General features: G+C 35.6%; 1 protein-coding gene across 1 annotated transcript in view; it reads right to left on the bottom strand.

Annotated features, from left to right (window-relative positions):
* Window positions 1-10120, bottom strand: part of capn5a (calpain 5a) — a 51456-nt gene extending 41336 nt beyond the window's left edge. Inside the window, exon 1 of the mRNA XM_022665988.2 lies at window positions 10010-10120. The gene's annotated coding sequence lies outside the window, so the exon portion shown is untranslated. The remainder of the gene's footprint in view (window positions 1-10009) is intronic.
* Window positions 10121-12242: the final 2122 nt, after the last annotated feature.

Below are 12242 nucleotides of genomic sequence, written 5' to 3'. Positions count from 1 at the left end.
TTTACCATTCCATGCAATTTACCCTGTAATTATTGCCAGTCAATGACAAATGCTATAAATAATGTACATTAAAAGGGCTGTAAAGAGGTAGAGTGTATACAGTAAAAAGCTTCATTTGAATAACGTTCTAATCCATATTATGAGAAGCAAGAACTACTCAACTAAATAAAGATACTTTTAAAAAAATACAGTACAGGCCAAAAGTTTGGACACACCTTTTTTAATGACTATTTATATTGTAGATTCTCACTGAAGCATCAAAACTATGAATGAACACATGTGGAGTTTTATGTATTTAACAAAAAATGAGCTGAACCTCCACAGTCACCGGACCTGAACCCAATCCAGATGGTTTGGGGTGAGCTGGAGCACAGAGTGAAGAAGGCAAAGGGGCAACAAGTGCTAATAAACACCTATGGGAACTCCTTCCTTCAAGACTGTTGGGAAACCATTTCAGGTGGCCACCTCTTGATGCTCATTGAGAGAATGATGCCAAGAGTGTGCAAAGCAGTAATCAGAGCAAAGGGGGGCTGTTTTGAAGAAACTAGAATATATATATATATATATATATATATATATATATATTTTTTTTTAGTTATTTCACCTTTTTTTGTTAAGTACATAAAACTCCACATGTGTTCATTCATAGTTTTGATGCTTCAGTGAGAATCTACAATGTAAATAGTCATGAAAATAAAGAAAACGCATTGAAAAAGAGAAGGTGTGTCCAAACTTTTTGCCTGTACTCTACTTAAAGAAATGAAAGTCAGTCAATCCAAAACATTTCAAGAACTTGAAAGTATTGTCAAGTGCAGTCACCACAAAGACCATCAAAAACATTATGATGAAACTGGCACTCATCAGGACCGCCCCAGGAATGCAAAGGCAAGAGTTACCTCTGTTGCACAGGATAGGTTCATCAGAGTATTTCTTTTTTTTTTAACACTTTTAAGTTACTACATGATTCCTTATGTGTTCCTTCATAGTCTGGATCACTTCAGTATGTATTTATAATTTACATTTACAATTGTATATAAGTTTGGGCAAAACCCCAGTAGATCAGTCTCATTCCCAGTCAGAAGCATTGTGTTTTTCTGTATCGTCATTCATACAAAAATGCAAATTAGCTAAGTTGGTCACATGATTAGTCATAACACTGAATGACTCACCAGCCCACTTCCTCTAAACCCATCTCTATACTCCCCCCATACACATCTCAGTTTCCTGTGGCTGATGCACTGCAAAAAATCCATTGGCACAAACTAGACAAAATATATGCAGATTAAGACAAATATATGTATATCAAGCAAAAAAAAATGCCAATGGGGTAAGCAAAATTTTCTTAGAAAGATTTCTTACAAAAAGCAACGGCAAAGTCTCAAAATTAGTGAAGTAACACCTAAATCAAGCTAAAAAGTCACTGTTTTTGTACACAAGAATCAGAATAACTTGATTGCTGCTTGCTTGTGCTTATTTTGAGTCTTATCAAATTACTTAAAATAATAAATTCTAAGTAAGAATGATTAAGATAAGTATCACTTACACACAATGCTTAGTAAGACAAAAAGTCTTATCAGAGAAGAAAATAAGATTTATTGCCTTAAATTTAGAAAATTTCACTTGCTAAATTTAGTTTTTGACCACAGCAGGCCCTGCTGTGCCTTTTCAGCCTTTTCAGTTCTCTCCTAACAGCTAGCAACCCGCAGAACCTGCAGAACCCGACCTGGAGCAGGGAATTACTCCCAGCAGCAGCAGAGCAAACACAGGCCTGTAGAGCAGGAGATTACTGAACACTGTCCACAGCGTTCCCCACCCACAGAACTCCCACAGCTAACATTACACTATACTATATATGAACACACTACACTGTAAACACTATCCTAATACCCAAACAAACAGGCTGTCCAACAGAGTGCTGGTTTGACTCCCGGTCATGCAGCTTACCATCACCTGCCAGAGCCCTGAGAGAGCACAATTGGCCTTGCTCTCTCTGGGAGGGTACAGTAGATGGCGCTCTCTCTTTCCCCTCATCACTCCTAGGGTGATGTGGATCAGCACAAGGCTGCGTCTGTGAGCTGATGTATCAGAACCAAGCATTAGCGCTGTGATGCTACCCAGCAATGCTACATCAGCAGCAGTTCAAAAAGAGGCGGAGTCTGACTTCACATGTATCGGAGGAGGCATGTGCTAGTCTTCACCCTCCTCCTTCAATAGTGATGGGGGATATACAGGGTGGGACAACTGGCCTAGCTTAATTAGAAGAAAATGGGAGAATATTATAAATAAATTTTAAGAAGATAAACGATTAATTAAAATCCGTGAAAAATACACAGTAATGCATATTTAGCTTTCACATCCACTTAATGATTAGATAACCGCAGAAAACCAGATTTTTGTCAGCAACCAAATAAACACTTTTACTATGGGAGGCAAATCCTGCCAAAAATTGGGAAATGAAATGAAAACACTAAAATGAAAATTAAAATAAAAAATGCAAATACCGCTTTGCGCTTTTTTTAACCAAGCGTGTGCAAATATTATGTCAAAATTAAAAACGAAATTAAAAAACACTTAATTTGCAAATTAATTTTCACTTATTACGGTAACGGAATTACAGTTTTATATTTTTGACACTTTTAATAATGGGAAAACTGGGTTTACATCAGTAAGACAATAATCAGATTACTGTTTTGCAACCAGCCAATAAACACAGAAGCATTTTATCTGCCCTATTCAGTTAGTTTGTATGTATTTGCAGTCTGCGAAAAATGAAAAAAATTAAATAAAATAAAAATACATCACAGTAAGTGTATAAATGTTCTGATGTGCTGTGAGAAATCTGATTACACAGTTAAAATAAAATGAAAAAAAAGCTTTCTTTATTTGATTTCTAAATCTTAAAAGAAATTGCCCTTTATACTGTTTAAATGGCCACTTAAATATCAGATACCTGCAGAAATCTGACTATTATTGAAGCATCAAGTGCAAGTCAATGACGACTTCATTTTTTTTACATCAATGACATAAAAATACAAGTTTAGATTTAGATTCACCCAATAGTGTAAATAAATTTATATTTGGTTTTAACATCCAACTTACTTTAAGGATTTAAAGATTCAAGGAAACGTTATTGTCATTAACATCACATGTGCTGCATGAGGTGGAACAAAATTGTATTCTCACAATCCAGTTTACACCCAAAGAGCAATTTAAAATAGATAAATATAAATACAAAATAAAACAGAATAAAAAAACACAATAATAAAACAGATAAGATAAATACACAAAAAAATAAAGGATTAGGGAAATAGCAGCAACATGAAGTCCAAAGTGCAAATGGCTATAGCAGTGACATGAAAAAGTGAAAATTGATAAAGTGTGATAAAGTGTTTCAGTGCAGAGTAAAGTGACAGTGTTTTATAAACAGTAAATGTCCTTGTAAAGTGTCGGTCTAGTGTGTTAGTGTGTCTAGGTGGAGTTAAGGAGTATTATAGCTTCTGGAATGAAGCTGTTTCTAAGTCTGGTTGAGTCTGGTTGTTTTGCATTCCATACTTACTTACAATTACACTATATAGAGCTTTTCTGCCACTTAAGGCACTCAAGGATGCTTACAATTACATTCCACACACACACCGGTCAGAGATGGCAGCCAATCACGCACAGCATACTCTCAACCGGAACCAGATAGGGACTTGAACCCAGGACCTCAGCGCTAGGAGGAGAACGTGCTAACCACCAAAGCCAGGCGGACACTGCGATTTTTTTAATCGGATGCGTTCTGGAGAGCTCACACTGCACGTTTGAATCGTTTGTCGTGTATGAACAACGCCTGCGATTCATCTGCACACACTGTACGCTCCGACTGACCTGCTGCGACGGGGGAGCTTACACTGCACGTCTAAACGCAGCCCGTAGGCGGAGCTTTCTTTGCGTACAAACTCTCGCTTCAACACAACATGTCGCCTTGCAAAAGAAAGCGCTTAGCTTTGCTTTTTTGTGCCCTGTTGTGCGCTTAAAGTCCACGGAAGAGACGTACATATTTATAATTTTAATAAATTTGCACTGGCGAAAAGAAACAAATTATAAAATATAGCTTTATATTTCTGTGCATGTTTTAAGTTTTATATAATTGACGGGCAGCACCAGATGTTGACAATGTGCTTTATTTTTCAGATATAATAGCAAAGTGAAATAAAATAAATTTATGTTTGTCAAAGTTATTTTCTCTTTTAATTTTTCTTTTCAAAAACTCCAGCTATTGACTGAGAATAAGCATCTGTTGAAATTCTTAAACAGCAGAATGCCTGTGTCTGCTATATTAAGCTATAAGTCTGTGTACCGAACATAAATAAAAATCCTTATAACTGACAGAAATAAATATGACTAATAATAATTTATAGTTACTGTGCAGATTTTTGGGAAAACAGGTCGTGACGTTAAGAAATCGGCCCGCAAAACAGCTCACACTGTGAGACAAGCGACCAAAATTTCTGGCATGTCAGAAATCCCTGGTCGCGTCCGACTGCTCATTCGCAGCTCGTATGGGCAATTAATCGGATATCGCTTCCCCTCTCACACTGCACGACAAACGACGCACGATCAAGCTAAAATTCGGCCCGATCATGAAATTCAGTCGCATCCGACCAGATCGGGCTTAAAATCGGGCTAAAATCGCACAGTGTCCGCCTGGCTTAAGCCATCGAGGGCCCTGAATGCTGACAAAATCAAAATTTATTAAAAGATCTCATTCCATAGTTTTTTCACTCATTTTAAAATGTCTAGTTGTGTCTCTAGTATGTATGAATGCCATGTGAGCTGTTTCTTGTGGAAAAACGTGCTCTGGTGTTTCTATATAACCCTACTTTAGTTCACTGAATTAGTGGTCTCTGAAGAAAGACAGGCTTTGGCTCTTGCTCATGAATATTCATACATGCAAACATATTGTCTCTGATTGGCTAATAGCACTGCAGCAAAGAACCCCTACCTGCCCCCCAACGTCTCTCTGATCAACTCGTATTTTTAGAGCTTTTCTTTTACTAGCTATTGAAGACAAGGGAGGCTGAGAAATGGGTCCATGTGCAGCATCATATACAACTCAGAGAGACATATAGTATTACACAAAGAACAAGAAAAAAGTGGATTTTAGCAGAATGACACCTTTAATCAAACTCCCCTAAACTAGAATTAAGAAATTATTAACTTCGTAGTTTAAAGATTGACAAAATAAAATAATAATGAACACCCTCATGATTAAGACATGAATTCACATCAGTTTTAGGATGAAGATGAAGTTAAAGGCAGCGGTGCAACACGATTTTAGGCCTGAGCCAAAAAAAAAATTCAGATAAACCATTATTTTACCATCATCATTATTATATATTGGACTAAGTATATGCATGAAGGTACTCTAGTAGGTTTAGAGTGTATATTAAGTGTATATATTTGTGAAACCCATTCATCACCACCACTATAAAGAGTCTGGGTGGGTGTGTTTCTGCACAATCAACTGTTTCACAACAAAAACCCTACTCTGAATTACTTTAATTACATTTCAGCCATTGAATTATTCAAAAATATGAAAATGTCAGTGGAAACTGTATTAGTACTGTACTGTAATAGAAAGGAGGCTCTTGTTTAGATCCTGTTTGAGCCTCTAGCCTGGAAAGAACACGAGATGCATCTCAAAAATTGTGCATCTCAACGGGTGCATCTCAAAAATTACAGAGATTCAGTTAAAAATGTGAATCTCATATATTATATAGATGTATTAAACACAGAGTGATCTATTCTAAGCGTTTATTTATTTTGGTTGATGATTATGGCTTACAGCCAATAAAACCCCTAAAATCAGTGTCTCAGAAAATTAGAATATTATAATAAGACCAATTGGTTCTTTTGGCAGTGTGGGCAGTGTGCCAAGTCCTGCTGGAAAATGAAATCCATGTCATCTGCTGGTGTTGGTCCACTGTGTTTTATTATCAAGTCTAAAGTCAGTGCAGTTTTGTTTTCCCACAAAATCTTTCAGCACTTCATGCTTCCCTCTGCTACTGACAACGTTTATGAAGGACTTGGCACACTGCCCACACTGCTAAAAGTATCAACTGATCTTATATTAAAAATTTCACAGAATTTTGGGTTTTTATTTGCTGTAAGCCATAATCATCAACAATAAAATAAATAAACATTTAAAACAGATCTCTCTGTGTTTAATACATATATAAATGAGTTTCACATTTTCAACTGAATTACTGAAAAAAGTAACTTTTAAAAATGATATTCAAGTTTTTAAGATGCACTTCTACAGTATGTTCTTTATGGATCCTGCAGCACATTTACCCACATATGTTGCTACAGCTGGGCCTGTAGATCCTGTAGCTCTACACTCAGAGGTTAAAGCTGAAGCTGCTAGAATCCAGCTGCTCCCATAAATACTAGATTTGAGATCAATCTTGAGACCAGGCAGAACAACCAAGGAAACTCCTGTATGTAGAGGCTGTTAAACGCACTCAGTGTGAATTATCTGTTGCTAAACTGCCCTGCAAGTCAAGACATTAGCCTCAGTCACATCAGTGGCATGTGTTGTGTTGTTTTCCTCAGCTGCCTGTGATCAGGTGACCACAGGATGCAGCTTAGATCTCCTCAAAACAAGTTCTCTACAGATTTGCTTCCAATCCCTTGATCTGCCTTAATCTGACTGGATTTAGTTCAATTATTACTCAATCCTGATCGTAGGTGTAAGACAGAAGCTGACAAAATATCTAAAACTAATGACAGACAGGTCTGAACCTGTTTATCCACCTGTACAGGTATCTGCGTTTGAGTTTAACCTGTCAGAGAATCTGAGGCCTCACTCAGCCTGTTGCACTATTAGTATTTTATATAAAAATCAGCGTTTTGGTAAGTTTGTGTTTGCGAAACAGATTTTCTCTGTTTCTACAGAATGCATGAAACTCTTATATTCACTTTAAACTTTATTATGCATTTTGTATAAATTAATTAAAAAAATCAACAAGAATAACGTTATTGCAAATACACCCTGAAATATTGTTATGTTATTATAATTTTCTCCAAATTTATCTTGCCAACTGTCCCACCCATTCAGCCGCTACTCAGCTGTATTTCCCCTCTATCACTAGTGATGCCTCAACACCAGGAGGATGAAGACTAGCACACGCCTCCTCTGATACATGTGAATTCAGACTCCACCTCTTTTTGAACTGCTGCTGGTGCAGCATTACCGAGTAGCATCACAGCGCTAACGCTCAAAGGAAAGCGCAGCGACTCGGTTCTGAAACATCAGCTCACAGACGCAGCCTTGTGCTGATCCACATCACTCACCCTAGGAGTGGTGAGGGGAAAGAGCACCATCCACTGTTCTCACCCAGAGAGAGCAGGGCCAATTTTGCTCTCTCAGGGCTCCTGCAGCTGATGGCAAGCTGCTGACTGGGATTCAAACTAGCGATCTCCCGATCATAGTGGCAGTTCTTTCGACTGCTGGACCACTCAGCGCCTATTGTGATATTGTTTTAGAGCCATATCGTAGTTTCCTACTTCCCCTTAGATCTCAGAAAGATATGATGCACCATAAATAACAAAAAAGTCTACTAAGGTGACACTTCTTCATTAGAGGAGAAGGTATCTAAACGCTCACTTCGTCTCTCTGCATTCACTCTACTGGAAATGGCACTATTTGAGACACTTTCTAGTTAAGGGCGGCACTTCATATAAAAAGGCACTTCATACAGAAAACCCTTATACTACTGAAAACGACAGAAGTATGTCCAAAATGGGCACTCATTATTAAATTTATGACATTGCATGAAAACTTCCTTAGCTAAAGGCACATAATTCCAATGTTTATGCATGAGGCACCCTAGATGGCACTTCACCACTTTTTACTTAATGAAAGCAGGGTACCTCTTTTGTCACTCTAAAGGGCACTTCAGCAATGCTATATGCTAATGACAGCACCCAATTCCCTTCATCTGTCTTAATGCTTCAATATTTCTTGAAAAATAGTGATAAACAGGGATAAAACTTTTAGATCCAGACTGCAATTGAAAAAACACGACGAACAGTCATTTTTTCATTCATTTTTTGTTTTTTGGCTTTCCTGGTCACATGACATCGCGTTCAGTAGCTCCTCCATTTCCACTCGCTGTTGTGTTTACATGGATTTCCATGGAAACGTGCACCCAAAGTGTAATTACGGTGCGCGGCAGTGTACAAATAGCTATTTCATTAAAAACGTGAAGAGACGAAACTCTTAAATAAAATTACCAGAGGAGCACAGAGTTCAGATAAAAACAGTAGATAATTCAGCCTGTTTTTTTAAAATGACATCCAAAAAAAACACGTACGTGGTCGTTCCAGACGGGAATAAAATCACAGAGGACCGCACATAAAAGAGAAAATTACCCCAAGACCCCCTGAGAAACTAATCCCATATGGATGAAATATTGAATATTTAGCGTTAATTTATAGTAAGTAGTCTGAGCAGAAGAGGATGGGTTCCCTCTTTTACACCCTGCATGTGGCAAAGCTCTTACTTTCACTATTAAACAATTTTTCTACCATTTGATTTATTTTACCAAATATCGATCACCATCATTCCAGATCTTTTTCCGACCTCATTCCTTCCTGAAATGTTTTCCCCTACTGTCCTTCCACTGTTTAATAATAAAGCACTGGACTAATTATAGTTTTTAACCTGATTTTAGTAGTTCCAGCTACAATCTCCTCCCAGATGTTTGCTCTGTATTATTGATGCATGCCAATAATTTGACCTTGAATCTGAAACAGATTAACATCTTTTCCATGACCACAGAATCAGTTGTTTAACAAATGAGAAGCTACTCCCTGCATCAGTTAGGGTTGAATACAGGAACTTGTTGCCAGCTAAAACATAATAGTCACCCATGCAGTAATTATTATCCAATGGGAGGCTCATACCCATTTGCTTAGATCCAGATTTAACATATTGTCCCTGTCCAATGAAAAACAAGTATCTCCAAAACAGCAACTTTACAGGAGAGAGAGAGGAAACTATTTTAATTTACAACGGAGGTCAATGCAAAAACGTTTTGGAGAATTTCTATTAGTCCATTCATCAAGAAGTTTTGACGCAGTGTAAGAGACAGTTGGTTTGTTGAAATTATGTAGTATACTAAAAATCCATAAAAAGAGAGATACTTGGGGACTCTGAGTGGTCCAGCAGGCTAAGCGCTGCCACTATGATCAGGAGATCGCCAGTTCAAATCCTAATCATGTAGCTTGCCATAAGCTGTCGGAGCCCTGTGAGAGCACACTTGGTCTTGCTCTCTCACTGCATGGGTACAGTAGATGACGCTCTTTTCCCTCATCACTCCTTGGGTGATGTGGATCAGCACAAGGCTGCGTCTGTGAGCTGATGTATCAGAACCAAATTGCTGTGCCTCCTCCAAGCGCACTGTGATGCTACTCGGTGATGCTGCATCAGCAGCAGTTCAACAAGAAATAAGAAATAAAATTTTATATATATATAAAAAAAAAAAAAAGAGCTCCTTGTTTTTAATTGGACAGTGACGGTATGGAATCTAGACTGAGACTAAGTTAAGAAATAGGATCAAATAAATAAGCTCTCAAGCTCTCTGTTCTTCCTTTGAGAGACATGGGTGTGTCTGCTGAAATCCTGTCATGCAACCCAACCACAAAAAAAACAACTATAGTATCTGTTCAGATCACACAAACATCTACAAATCACACCCATCTCTCTCTACTGCTGCTCTCAGTTTACCTGAGTCGTCAGGTAAATCAGTCACATCACCTTCCCTCAGTTTATTACTTTATTACCTACTACTGAATTAAGATTTAAAAAATAATTATAATAAAAGTTTTAAAAGTTAGAACATAGAGACACTACAGGCTCCACACACAGCATTCTGAAACTTCTCCACTCTCTGAAAACAGCTAGAGTGAAGGGTCCTCGTGCACAGGTGCGTTCAGGTGTGAATAAAGGTGGGTTAATTACCTGTATCGTGTCCTCCGTCACCGCTCTTTTCCTCCCCCGGGTCTGGGTGTCGGTGAGCAGCTCTGCTGGGGTTTTCTCGGCTCTGCTCGCTTTGGTTTCTTCTGATGTGAGTCTCCTCCTCCTTCGCGTGGAATTTTCTTAACACACCTGTTTTCAGGAAAGTCACGCCCCTCACTGTGATTGGCTAATAGTTCAGTCTGCTAATTTTAAATAAACATAAAATTCTTTAAATAAGTATAAAAATGAATTATAGAATGATTAACTGTATTTATAATATACTTAATAATATTTATTAATATAATATTTAATAAAAAACTAATCATTTTAAATAAACTATGTTGTATTAACTATTTATTTTGTATAAATAGCTATGTTATGTTTCTAATTTAGGTGTATATTTTTATTAAACTAACTATTAACACATTTGTTTAATGTGTGATCATTTTATATATTTATGTTTATGCTTATATATTAAGTTGTTTTCAGTGCCAAATGTTTTAAATTGTTTAAATATTGTGTTAAATTATATATACATTTTTTTTTATAAAATGTTATTGTAGCATATTTTAGACAGATTTCTTTTATTTAAGGATTTTTTTATTTAATATACTGTATATTTAAAGTCATTCTGAAATAAATACATTTAAATATACTTGAAATAAATTACCATATATTTATTTTCTGGTATTTAGAAAAAATTATGTTACTTATAAATAAAAAAATATTTATCTATCTATATATTTAGTTTAGTATTTAGTCATTTTTGTTCCTGTGTTCTAATGCTATCTTTTTTCTTTATCTCTTATTTTACATATTTTATACAGTTTAATTTAATTTAATAATATATATATGCTGTGTTCATACTGCATGTTTAATAAAAAATATTTCTAAGGAATATCAGGATTTATTAGTTTCTTATGATAAAACTCTCTTTACTTCTACTGAAGAATTTACTAAGTGGCGTGACTTACGTTTTAAATGTCCAATCAGTGATCTGCAGTGCATCAACTTCTAGCCAATCGCAGCGCAGATTGAAAACGGGTGGTATGAAAAGAAGGAACGCGGGAAGCGTGAGTAATATCTGCGCATGCGCATGTTTTACTACGTGTAAACAAAGAGGAGGAATGCAGGACTTTATTGAGTAACAACTGCTGAAACTTTACTGTTTATAAACACTTGAACTTCCGGGATTATCATCATAATAATGACCTGATATATGTCTGTGTGTGTGTTAATGTAATGTGTAAATAATATATGTATAAAATATATTTTTGTTATTATTAATGAAGGGAATGATCTTTTGCAAAATGGTTTATGTGAATTATTTTTATTTAATTATTGAAGTTTTTTGTGGAATATTTAATATACTTGCGTTGTAAGAAAATGTGTGTGTGTGTGTGTGTGTGTGTGTGTAAGGGGGGGTGAATAAAGTTGCAGTTCGTATAGAAGCTTAATGGCGACCCCTAGTGGGACATGAGTCACAGCACCACTCACACTACACAACTATAAATTATATACTGTATATAAAAATGTATAATAATAATAATTATAATACTACAGTTTATAAACACTTAAACTGCGAAATTATAGTTAAAATAATGACATGATTATTGTTTTATTAAGGTAATAATATTTTGCAAAATCTTATATGCAGATTATTTGTATTATAATACTTGTGGAATAATGAATATTCTCTATAATGTTTTGTAAAATGTTTTATTCAAATAATTTATTTAAAAAAATATTTTTTATGGAAAAAATTATAGTTATGCATGTTAAAAAAAAGTTCAGTTAAAAAACTTCACATTTAAATTAAATCAAACAGAAAAATGTAAAACAATATGTAAAATAAAACGATTAAAAAATAAAGGTTTAACATAATTATATTAAATAAAGACAATAATATTAACATTAAATGTTAAAGTTAGATATAGAACAAAATAAACATAAAAATACATATAAGAACAAAGTCAATCATTTTTTTAAATATAAAAAACTGAAATAAATGCCGAATTCATTTTCCAGCAGGACTTGGCACACTGCCCACACTGCCAAAAGTACCAACTGGTCTTATATAATATTCTAATTTTCTGAGACACTGATTTTTGGGTTTTCATTGGCAGTAAGCCATAATCATCAACCATAAAAAATAAACGCTTAAAATAGATCACTCTGTGTTTAATACATCTATATTATATAAAGGTTTCACAATTTTAAACACATTACTGAAATA

This window comes from Astyanax mexicanus, chromosome 9 (genome assembly GCF_023375975.1).
Source record: "Astyanax mexicanus isolate ESR-SI-001 chromosome 9, AstMex3_surface, whole genome shotgun sequence".
Taxonomy (NCBI): Eukaryota; Metazoa; Chordata; class Actinopteri; order Characiformes; family Acestrorhamphidae; genus Astyanax; species Astyanax mexicanus.
This window is presented reverse-complemented; position numbering and strand designations above follow the sequence as displayed.